Raw genomic sequence first — 12,097 nt, forward strand, 5'->3', positions numbered from 1 at the left:
AATCGCAATGTGTGCTGCATAGCAGATGGGGCAGAGTGCAGCAGTCCCCCCCCCCACCCACCCACCCACACACCCACCCACACACACACACACACACACACACACACACACACACACACACACACACACACACACACACACACACACACACACACACACACACACACACACACACACACACACACACACACACAGCCCAGACACATTGCAGCATAGGTCCTGAGCCTGGTTTCTTATGTTTCTCAAATGTCATGTTAGTTACAGTCCCTATACACGTTTTGGCTCAACATCAGCGCAGCACAGGGACTGGAACATTCACTGCCTCTGACACACCTGTAGGCAAACCCTTGGCAAGGTTAATAGTGTTAATTACGACAGTACTACACAGTCTCTTTGAGGATGACAGTGGCAGTTGCTAATCATGCATTCTCTCAATACCTTACTCTCTCATTATTTATAAGCTACCTTTCCCATGTAGGTAATCAGTATGGGGGAAGGTATAGGGATATTTCACACTGGGCCTGAACATTTAAATGGGCCATCACTCAACTTCTGGACAGCACTGAGTCTATGTGATCACATTCCCCGATATTCAGAAGGTCATGGGTGGTAATATGACAGGCATGCTACATCTGTGTGTGTGCTAGGTGGGTAATTGGCATGAATGAGTGATCTGAGACTAGCAGTCCCAAGCTTCTCAGATGCAGTCCATGGACTTCCCCTGGGCTAGCTAGCTCGTCTGACAAAAACAGTGAGAGTTTCAACTCTGTGTGTTTGTGTGATTGTGTAAGTATGTGAGTGTGTGGATGTGATTGAGTAAGTGTGTGTACCCACCCGTCGACCATCCCGCCCCCTTCCCCAAGGGCTCTGACCGCCGGCAGGAGGAAGGAGGCAGGCTAGCGTGCGCCTGGCAGGAGAGGATTAAGAGACAAAGTTTGGATTGATGCGGTCCAACAGTGTCAGACAGTCAGCTCCACGCCTCTCATTAGGATACGCCGGCGGAATGTAAAATGTCTGCCGCTGATGGCAGCTTAAGCCCCGTAGAGTGATGATGCTGAAACAGCCGCAGAGGGACTTGAGAGAGACGCGGCAGCCAGGCAGCAGCTTTGGTCACTGTCACCTCTCCTGTCCCTGTCAGTGTCAATGTCCTCATACTGTCTATGTCCCTGTTTCTGTCTCTGTCCCCCTCCCTGTCCCCATCCATCTCTGTCCCTGTCTCTGTCCCTGTCCCTGTCACTTTGAGACGGACAATTTATCGCTTTGTCAACTAGAGTGTGTATCAACTAGAGTGTTTCAACTAGTGGGAATCAACTAGAGTGTATTTCAACTAGAGTGTGTATCAACTAGAGTGTGTGTCAACTGGAGTGTGTATCAACTAGAATGTGTTTCAACTGGAGTGTGTATCAACTAGAATGTGTATCAACTGGAGTGTGTTTCATCCAGAGTGTGTTTCAACTAGTGTGTGTATCAACTAGAATGTGGTTCAACTGGAGTGTGTATCAACTAGAATGTGTATCAACTAGAGTGTGTATCAACTAGTGTGTATCAACTAGAGTGTGTATCAACTAGTGTGTATCAACTAGTGTGTGTAGCAACTAGAATGTGTTTCAACTGGAATGAGTATCAACTAGAATGTGTATCAACTAGAGTGTGTATCAACTAGTGTGTATCGACTAGAGTGTGTATCAACTAGAGTGTGTATCAAGTAGAATGTGTTTCAACTAGAGTGTGTATCTCATCTAAAATGTGTATCAACTAGTGTGTATCAACTAGAGTGTGTTTCAACCAGAGTGTTTCAACTAGAGTGAGTATCAACTAGAATGTATCAACTAGAGTGTATCAACTGGAATGTGTATCAACTAGAGTGTGTTTCAACCAGTGTTTCAACTAGAGTGAGTATCAACTAGAATGTATCAACTAGAGTGTATCAACTAGTATGTATCAACTAGAGTGTGTTTCAACTAGAATGTGTATCAACTAGGGTGTATCAACTAGCATGTGTATCAACTAGTGTGTTTCAACTAGAAAGTGTATCAACTGGAATGTGTATCAACTAGAGTATGTATCAACTAGTATGTGTATCAACTAGAGTGTATCAACTAGAGTGTGTTTCAAATAGAGTGTATCAAGTAGAATGTTTCAACTAGAATGTTTCAACTAGTGTGTATCAACTAGAGTGTGTATCAACTAGAATGTGTTTCAACTAGTGTGTGTATCAACTAGAGTGTGTTTCAAATAGAACGTGTATCAACTGGAATGTGTATCAACTAGAGTGTATCAACTAGAGTGTGTATCAACTAGTATGTGTATCAACTAGTGTGTATCAACTAGTATGTGTATCAACTAGAGTGTATAAACTGGAATGTGTATCAACTAGAGTGTGTTTCAAATAGAGTGTATCAACTAGAATGTTTCAACTAGTGTGTATCAACTAGAGTGTATTTCAACTGGAGTGTTTAAACTAGAGTGTGTATTAACTAGTGTTTCAACTAGTGTGTATCAACTAGTGTGTATCAACAAGAGTTTATCAACTAGAGTGTATCAACTAGAGTGTTTAAACTAGTGTGTTTCAACTATAATTTTGTTTCAACTAGAGTGTGTTTAAACTAGAGTGAGTATCAACTAGAATGTATCAACTAGAGTGTTTCAACTAGAGTATGTTTTAACTTATGTGTGTATCAACTAGATTGTATCAACTAGAGCGTTTCAACTAGAATGTGTATCAACTAGAGTGTATCAACTAGGCTGTGTTTCAACTGGAGTGTGTTTCAACTAGAGTGTATAAACTAGAGTGTATCAACTAGTATTTGTATCAACAAGTGAGTATCAACTATAATTTGTTTCAACTAGAGTGTGTTTCAACTAGAGTGTGTATCAACTAGAGTGAGTATCAACTAGTGTGTATCAACTAGAATTTGTTTCAACTAGAGTGTGTTTAAACTAGTGTGTATCAACTAGTGAGTATCAACTAGAATTTGTTTAAACTAGAGTGTGTTTAAACTACAGTGTGTATCAACTAGTGAGTATCAACTAGAATTTGTTTAAACTAGAGTGTGTTTAAACTACAGTGTGTATCAACTAGTGAGTATCAACTAGAATTTGTTTAAACTAGAGTGTGTTTAAACTAAAGTGTATCAACTAGTGTGTATCAACTAGTATGTCTATCACCTAGTGTGTATCAACTAGTGAGTATCAAATAGAATTTGTTTAAACTAGAGTGTGTATCAACTAGAGAGTATCAACTAGAATGTGTTTCAACTAGAGTGTTTCAACTAGTGTATATCAACTAGAGTGTGTATCAACTAGAGTGTGTGTCTACTACAGTGTGTATGTGTTTCAAGTAGAGTGTATCAACTAGAGTGTATCAACTAGTATGTGTATCAACTGGAATGTGTATCAACTAGAATGTGTATCAACTAGAGTGTATCAACTAGAGTGTGTATCAACTAGTATGTGTATCAACTAGAGTGTATCAACTAGAACGTGTATCAACTAGTATGTGTATCAACTAGAGTGTGTATCAACTAGAGTGTATCAACTAGAGTGTGTATCAACTAGTATGTGTATCAACTAGAGTGTATCAACTAGAGTGTGTATCAACTAGAGTGTGTTTCAAATAGAGTGTATCAACTAGAATGTTTCAACTAGTGTGTATCAACTAGAGTGTATCAATTGGAGTGTGTATCAACTAGAGTGTGTATCAACTAGTATGTGTATCAACTAGAGTGTATCAACTGGAATGTGTATCAACTAGAGTGTGTTTCAAATAGAGTGTATCAACTAGAATGTGTATCAACTAGAGTGTGTATCAACTAGAATGTGTATCAACTAGAGTGTGTATCAACTAGTGTGTATCAACTAGAGTGTGTATCAACTAGTGTGTATCAACTAGAGTGTGTATCAACTAGTGTGTATCAACTAGAGTGTGTATCAACTAGTGTGTATCAACTAGAGTGTGTATCAACTAGAATGTGTTTCAACTAGAATGTGTATCAACTAGAATGTTTCAACTAGAATGTTTCAACTAGTGTGTATCAACTAGAGTGTATTTCAACTGGAGTGTTTAAACTAGAGTGTGTATCAACTAGTGTTTCAACTAGTGTGTATCAACTAGTGTGTATCAACAAGACTTTATCAACTAGAGTGTATCAACTAGAGTGTTTAAACTAGTGTGTTTCAACTAGAATTTGTTTCAACTAGAGTGTGTTCCATCTAGAATGTGAATCAACTAGAGTGTTTCAACCAGAGTGTTTATACTAGAGTGAGTATCAACTAGAATGTATCAACTAGAGTGTATCAACTAGTATGTATCAACTAGAGTGTATCAACTGGAGTGTGTATCAACTAGAATGTGTATCAACTAGAGTGTGTATCAACTAGTGTGTATCAACTAGAGTGTGTATCAACTAGTGTGTATCAACTAGAGTGTGTTCCATCTAGAATGTGAATCAACTAGAGTGTTTCAACCAGAGTGTTTATACTAGAGTGAGTATCAACTAGAATGTATCAACTAGAGTGTATCAACTAGTATGTGTTCCATCTAGAATGTGAATCAACTAGAGTGTTTCAACCAGAGTGTTTATACTAGAGTGAGTATCAACTAGAATGTATCAACTAGTGTGTATCAACTAGAATGTGTTCCATCTAGAATGTGAATCAACTAGAGTGTTTCAACCAGAGTGTTTATACTAGAGTGAGTATCAACTAGAATGTATCAACTAGAGTGTATCAACTAGTATGTATCAACTAGAGTGTATCAACTGGAGTGTGTATCAACTAGAATGTGTATCAACTAGAGTGTGTATCAACTAGTGTGTATCAACTAGAGTGTGTATCAACTAGTGTGTATCAACTAGAGTGTGTATCAACTAGTGTGTATCAACTAGAGTGTGTATCAACTAGTGTGTATCAACTAGAGTGTGTATCAACTAGAATGTGTTTCAACTAGAATGTGTATCAACTAGAGTGTATCAACTAGAGTGTGTATCAACTAGTATGTGTATCAACTAGAGTGTGTATCAACTAGAGTTTGTTTCAAATAGAACGTGTATCAACTGGAATGTGTATCAACTAGAATGTGTATCAAGTAGAGTTTATCAACTAGAGTGTATCAACTAGAGTGTGTTTCAAATAGAACGTGTATCAACTGGAATGTGTGTCAACTAGAATGTGTATCAAGTAGAGTTTATCAACTAGAGTGTATCAACTAGAGTGTGTTTCAAATAGAACGTGTATCAACTAGAGTGTATCAACTAGAGTGTGTTTCAAATAGAACGTGTATCAACTAGAGTGTATCAACTAGAGTGTATAAACTGGAATGTGTATCAACTAGAGTGTGTTTCAAATAGAGTGTATCAACTAGAATGTTTCAACTAGTGTGTATCAACTAGAGTGTATTTCAACTGGAGTGTTTAAACTAGAGTGTGTATCAACTAGTGTTTCAACTAGTGTGTATCAACTAGTGTGTATCAACAAGAGTTTATCAACTAGAGTGTATCAACTAGAGTGTTTAAACTAGTGTGTTTCAACTAGAATTTGTTTAAACTAGAGTGAGTTTAAACTAGAGTGTGTTTCAACTATAATTTTGTTTCAACTAGAGTGTGTATAAACTAGAGTGAGTATCAACTAGAATGTATCAACTAGAGTGTTTCAACTAGAGTATGTTTTAACTTGTGTGTATCAACTAGATTGTATCAACTAGAGCGTTTCAACTAGAATGTGTATCAACTAGAGTGTATCAACTAGTATTTGTATCAACAAGTGAGTATCAACTATAATTTGTTTCAACTAGAGTGTGTTTCAACTAGAGTGTGTATCAACTAGAGTGAGTATCAACTAGTGTGTATCAACTAGAATTTGTTTCAACTAGAGTGTGTTTAAACTAGAATGTGAATGTGTATCAACTAGCATGTGTTTCAACTAGTGTATCAACTAGAATGTGTATCAACTAGAATGTGTATCAACTAGAGTGTGTGTCTACTAGAGCGTATATCAACTAGAATGTGTATCAACTAGAATGTGTATCAACTAGAATGTGTTTCAACTAGTGTGTGTCTACTAGAGTGTATATCAACTAGAGTGTATATCAACTAGAGTGTATATCAACTAGAGTGTGTGTCTACTAGAGTGTATATCAACTAGAGTGTATATCAACTAGAGTGTGTGTCTACTACAGTGTGTATGTGTTTCAAGTAGAGTGTATCAACTAGTGTGTCAACTAGAGTGTGTATCATCTAGAGTTTTTCAACTAGAGTGTATCAACTAGAGTTAATCAACTAGAGTTTGTATCAACTAGTGTGTATCAACTAGAGTGTATCAACTACAGTGTGTTTCAACTAGTGTGTTTCAACTAGAGTGTATCAGCTAGAGTGTGTTTCATCTTGAGTGTGTTTCAACTAGAATGTGTTTCAACTAGAGTGTGTATCAATTAGTGTGTATCAACTAGAGTGAATATCAACTAGAGTGTTGTAACGGTTTTCATATAGTGAAGGAGAGTCGGACCAAACTGCAGCGTGTCGATTGCAATTCATGTTTAATCAACTAAAGAAACACGACTAAACACGAACACTACAAACAATAAACGAAACGAAAACCGAAAACAGCCTATACTTGTGTCAACTAACATCAAACAAGGACATCAAGACACTCAGGACACCTAAGTATGATTCTCAATCAGAGACAACTAATGACACCTGCCTCTGATTGAGAACCATACTAGGCCGAAACATAGAAAACCCCAAATCATAGAAAATCAAACATAGACTGCCCACCCAACTCACGCCCTGACCATACTAACTAAATACAAAACACAGGAAATAAAGGTCAGAACGTGACAGTACCCCCCCCCAAAGGTGCGGACTCCGGCCGCAAAACCTTGACCTATAGGGGAGGGTCTGGGTGGGCGTCTGTCCGCGGTGGCGGCTCTGGCGCAGGACGCGGACCCCACTTCACCATTGTCTTAGTCCGCCTTATTGTCCGCCTCCGTGGCTTTCTCACCATGGCCACCCCTCTCAATGACCCCACTGGACAGAGGGGCAGAAGCTCTGGACAGAGGGGCAGAAGCTCTGGACAGAGGGGCAGAAGCTCTGGACAGAGGGGCAGAAGCTCTGGACAGAGGGGCAGAAGCTCTGGACAGAGGGGCAGAAGCTCTGGGCTGACGGGCTCTGGCGCCTCTGGGCTGACGGGCTCTGGCGCCGGACAGGCGGGAGGCTCCGGCAGCAGCGCCGGACAGGCGGGAGACTCCGGCCGCAGCGCCGGATAGGCGGGAGGCTCCGGACAGGCGGGAGGCTCCGGCAGCGGCGCCGGACAGGCGGGAGGCTCCGGACAGGCGGGAGGCTCCGGCAGCGGCGCCCGACAGGCGGGAGGCTCCGGCAGCGGCGCCGGACAGGCGGGAGGCTCCGGCAGCGGCGCCGGACAGGCGGGAGGCTCCAGCAGTGGCGCCGGACAGGCGGGAGGCTCCGGCAGCGGCGCCGGACAGGCGGGAGGCTCTGGCAGTGGCGCCGGACAGGCGGGAGGCTCCGGCAGCGGCGCCGGACAGGCGGGACCACCTGCAGGGAGGAGACGGAGAGACAGCCTGGTGCGTGGGGCTGCCACAGGAACCACCAGGCTGGGGAGACCTTCAGGAGGCTTGGTGTTAGGAGGAGGCACCTGAAGGACCGGGCTGTGGGGGAGCACTGGAGCTCTGGTGCGCAACCTTGGCACCACTTCCCCAGGCTGGACAACTACTCTAGCCCGGACCCTCCAGAGTGCAGGCACAGGTTGAACCGGGCTGTGGATAAGCACGGGAGATCTAGTGCTCACTACACGCATCTCTCCCCTAGGCTCCACTCCCACATTTGCCCGGCACGAGCGGAGCGCAGGCAGAGGACGCACTGCACCCTCCCAGCGCCCCGGAGACACAGCACGCAGAGCCGGCGCAGGATAACCTGGACCAAAACTGCGTACCGGCGACCAGACCCGCTGAGCAGGCACCATACGCCCTGGCTCAATGCCCACACTCGCATGGCACTTTCGGGGGGCTGCCCTATAGCGCACCGGGCTATGGACACGCACTGGCGACACCGTGCGCTTAACCGCATAACACGGTGCCTGACCAGTAATGCGCTGCTTATCATAAGCACGAGGAGTGAGCTCAGGTCTGCTACCTGGCTTAGTACCACACCTCGTCTGCCCCCCCCAAAAATTTTTTTGGGGCTGCCTCTCGTACCTGTCGCACTGCCGTGCTGGCTTCGCCAACCTCATCCTCCTGTAACCCTCCTTGCACTGCTCCATTGAATCCCAGGCGGGCTCCGGCACTCTCCCTGGGTCGACCGCCCACCTGTCTATCTCCTCCCAAGTTGTGTAGTCCTGTGATGCTGGCAGCTGTTGTTGCTGCTGCTGCTGCTGTCGTTGCTGCTGTTTACCACGCCGCTTGGTCCGAGTTGGGTGGGTGATTCTGTAACGGTTTTCATATAGTGAAGGAGAGTCGGACCAAACTGCAGCGTGTCGATTGCAATTCATGTTTAATCAACTAAAGAAACACGACTAAACACGAACACTACAAACAATAAACGAAACGAAAACCGAAAACAGCCTATACTTGTGTCAACTAACATCAAACAAGGACATCAAGACACTCAGGACACCTAAGTATGATTCTCAATCAGAGACAACTAATGACACCTGCCTCTGATTGAGAACCATACTAGGCCGAAACATAGAAAACCCCAAATCATAGAAAATCAAACATAGACTGCCCACCCAACTCACGCCCTGACCATACTAACTAAATACAAAACACAGGAAATAAAGGTCAGAACGTGACAAGTGTGTATCAACTAGCGAGTATCAACTAGAATTTGTTTAAACTAGAGTGTGTTTCAACTAGAATTAGTTTCAACCAGAGTGTGTTTAAACTAGAGTGTCTTTCAACTAGAGTGAGTATCAGCTAGAATGTGTTTCAGCTAGAGTGTATCAACTATAGTGTTTCAACTAGTGTGTTTCAACTAGAGTGTTTCAACTAGAATGTGTTTCAACTAGAGTGTATCAACTAGTGTTTCATCTAGAGTGTGTATCAACTAGAATGTGTATCAAATAGAGTGAGTATCAACTAGAGTGTGTTTCATCGAGTGTGTGTATCAGCTAGAATGTGTTTCATCTAGTGTGTTTCAACCAGAGTGAGTATCAACTAGAGTGTGTTTCAACTAGAATGTGTATCAACTAGAATGAGTATCAACTAGAGTGTGTTTCAACTAGAATGTGTATCAACTAGAGTGAGTATCAACTAGAGTGTGTTTCAACTAGAATGTGTTTCAACTAGAGTGTGTATCAATTAGTGTGTATCAACTAGAGTGAATATCAACTAGAGTGTGTATCAACTAGCGAGTATCAACTAGAATTTGTTTAAACTAGAGTGTGTTTCAACTAGAATTAGTTTCAACCAGAGTGTGTTTAAACTAGAGTGTCTTTCAACTAGAGTGAGTATCAGCTAGAATGTGTTTCAACTAGAGTGTATCAACTAGAGTGTTTCATCTAGAGTGTGTATCAACTAGAGAGTGTATCAACTAGAGTGTGTATCAACTAGAGTGTGTATCAACTAGAGTGTGAATCAACTAGAGTGTGTTTCAACAAGAGTGTGTTTTAACGAGAGTGTGTTTTAACGAGAGTGTGTTATATCTAGAGTGGGTATCAACTAGAGTGTGTTTCATCTAGAGTGTGTATCAACTCGAGTTTGTTTCAACTAGAGTGAGTATCAACTAGAGTGTGTTTCATCGAGTGTGTGTATCAACTAGAATGTGTTTCATCTTGAGTGTTTCAACTAGAGTGAGTATCAACTAGAGTGTGTTTCAACTAGAATGTGTATCAACTAGAGTGTATCAACTAGAATGTGAATGTGTATCAACTAGCGTGTGTTTCAACTAGTGTATCAACTAGAATGTGTTTCATCTAGAGTGTTTCAACTACTGTGTATCAACTAGAGTGTATTTCAACTAGAATGTGGTTGTATGTGTGTCTACTAGATTGTGTCTACTAGAATGTGTATCAACTAGAGTGTGTATAAACTAGAGTTTGTTTCAACTAGAGTTGTTTCAACAAGACCCAAAACAACAGGTGTAAAAGGTGAACAAAAAATTTAAAAATAAATGGTTTCGCTATGATTACCAGAGACAGTGAGGGTTAAAGGTAGCGTTTCACGCTGAATCCCGGGGAGAGGACTCCCATCCAGAGCGAACAAGGCCGTGGGCTCCTTTAACTGTCTGAGAGGAATGTCATGTTCCCGAGCCCAGGTCTCGTCCATAAAGCAGCCCTCCGCCCCAGAGTCTATCAAGGCGCTGCAGGAAGCTGACGAACCGGTCCAGCGTAGATGGGCCGACAAGGTAGTGCAGGATCTTGAAGGAGAGACCAGAGTAGTAGCGCTCACCAGTAGCCCTCCTCTTACTGATGAGCTCTGGCTTTTACTGGACATGAAGTGACAAAATGACCAGCGGAACCGCAATAGAGACAGAGGCGGTTGGTGATTCTCCGTTCCCTCTCCTTAGTCGAGATGCGGATACCCCCAGCTGCATAGGCTCAGCACCCGAGCCGACGGAGGAAGATGGTAGTGATGCGGAGAGGGGGCAACGGAGAACGCGAGCTCCTTTCCCCGAGCTCGGTGACGAAGATCAACCCGTCGCTCTATGCGAATAGCGAGTTCAATCAAGGAATCCACGCTGGAGGGAACCTCCCGGGAGAGAATCTCATCCTTTACCTCAGCGGAGACCCTCCAGAAAACGAGCGAGCAAAGCTGGCTCGTTCCAGTCACTGGAGGCAGCAAGAGTGCGAAACTCAATAGAGTAATCTGTTATGGATCGATTACCTTGACATAGGGAAGCCAGGACCCTGGAAGCTTCCTCCCCAAAAACAGAACGATCAAAAACCTGTATCATCTCCTCCTTAAAGTCCTGATACTGGTTAGTACACTCAGCCCTCGCCTCCCAGATAGCCGTGCCCCACTCACGAGCCCGTCCAGTAAGGAGAGATATGACGTAGGCGATACGAGCTGTGCTCCTGGAGTAAGTGTTGGGCTGGAGAGAAAACACAATATCACACTGGGTGAGGAACGAGCGGCATTCAGTGGCCTCCCCAGAGTAACACGGCGGGTTATTGATTCTGGGCTCCGGAGATTCGGAATCCCTGGAAGTGGCCGGTGGATCGAGGCGGAGATGGTGAACCTGTCTTGTGAGGTCGGAGACATGGGCGGTCAGGGTCTCAACGGCATGTCGAGCAACAGACAATTCCTGCTCGTGTCTGCCTAGCATCGCTCCCTGGATCTCGACGGCTGAGTGGAAAGGATCCGAAATCGCTGGGTCCATTCTTGGTCAGATTCTTCTGTTGTGAACTTGAGTGAGGACCCAAAAGCGGTTTAACAAAAACAGAGTCCTTTAATGTAAAAACACAGGGAAGACATAGATCCTCTTCAGATGTAGAAAATGGCAAAATAGACAACCCTCAGAGAGGGCGACAAATGAAACAGAAAGTCCTTCTGATATTTACAAAAGAGTCCCCTTCTTAGCAGCAGAGGAGAATAGCTGGGTTGCGGCGACAGACTGCTGGTCTCTCTGGGTAGGTGCGGGTCGTAGCGGACAGAGGTACCTGATCACACGTAGCATCAGAAGAACAGGCAGATTCCGACAGGATGGGACAAGGGTGAAGCAAACAAGACGATAGTTTGGTTCTGGCATGAGAAACTCAAACGAGAATCTGACAAAGAAAGAAGCAGGAACAGAGAGAGAAATAGAGACCTAATCAGAGGGAAAAAGGGAACAGGTGGGAAAAGAGTGAACGAGGTAGTTAGAGAAGATGAGGAACAGCTGGGGGAAGGAGAGGAAGAGAAGGTAACCTAATACGACCAGCAGAGGGAAACGGAGTGAAGAGAAAGAACAGGAACAAGACATAATATGACAATACATGACACACATAGGTATTCCTCTTGTCCAGATGGGTTAGGGCAGTATGCAGTGTGGTTGAGATTGCATCGTCTGTGGACCTATTTGGGCGGTAAGCAAATTGGAGTGGGTCTAGGGTGTCAGGTAGGGTGGAGGTGATATGGTCCTTGACTAGTCTCTCAAAGCACTTCATG

Source organism: Oncorhynchus tshawytscha, linkage group LG09 (assembly GCF_018296145.1).
Source record: "Oncorhynchus tshawytscha isolate Ot180627B linkage group LG09, Otsh_v2.0, whole genome shotgun sequence".
Taxonomy (NCBI): domain Eukaryota; kingdom Metazoa; phylum Chordata; class Actinopteri; order Salmoniformes; family Salmonidae; genus Oncorhynchus; species Oncorhynchus tshawytscha.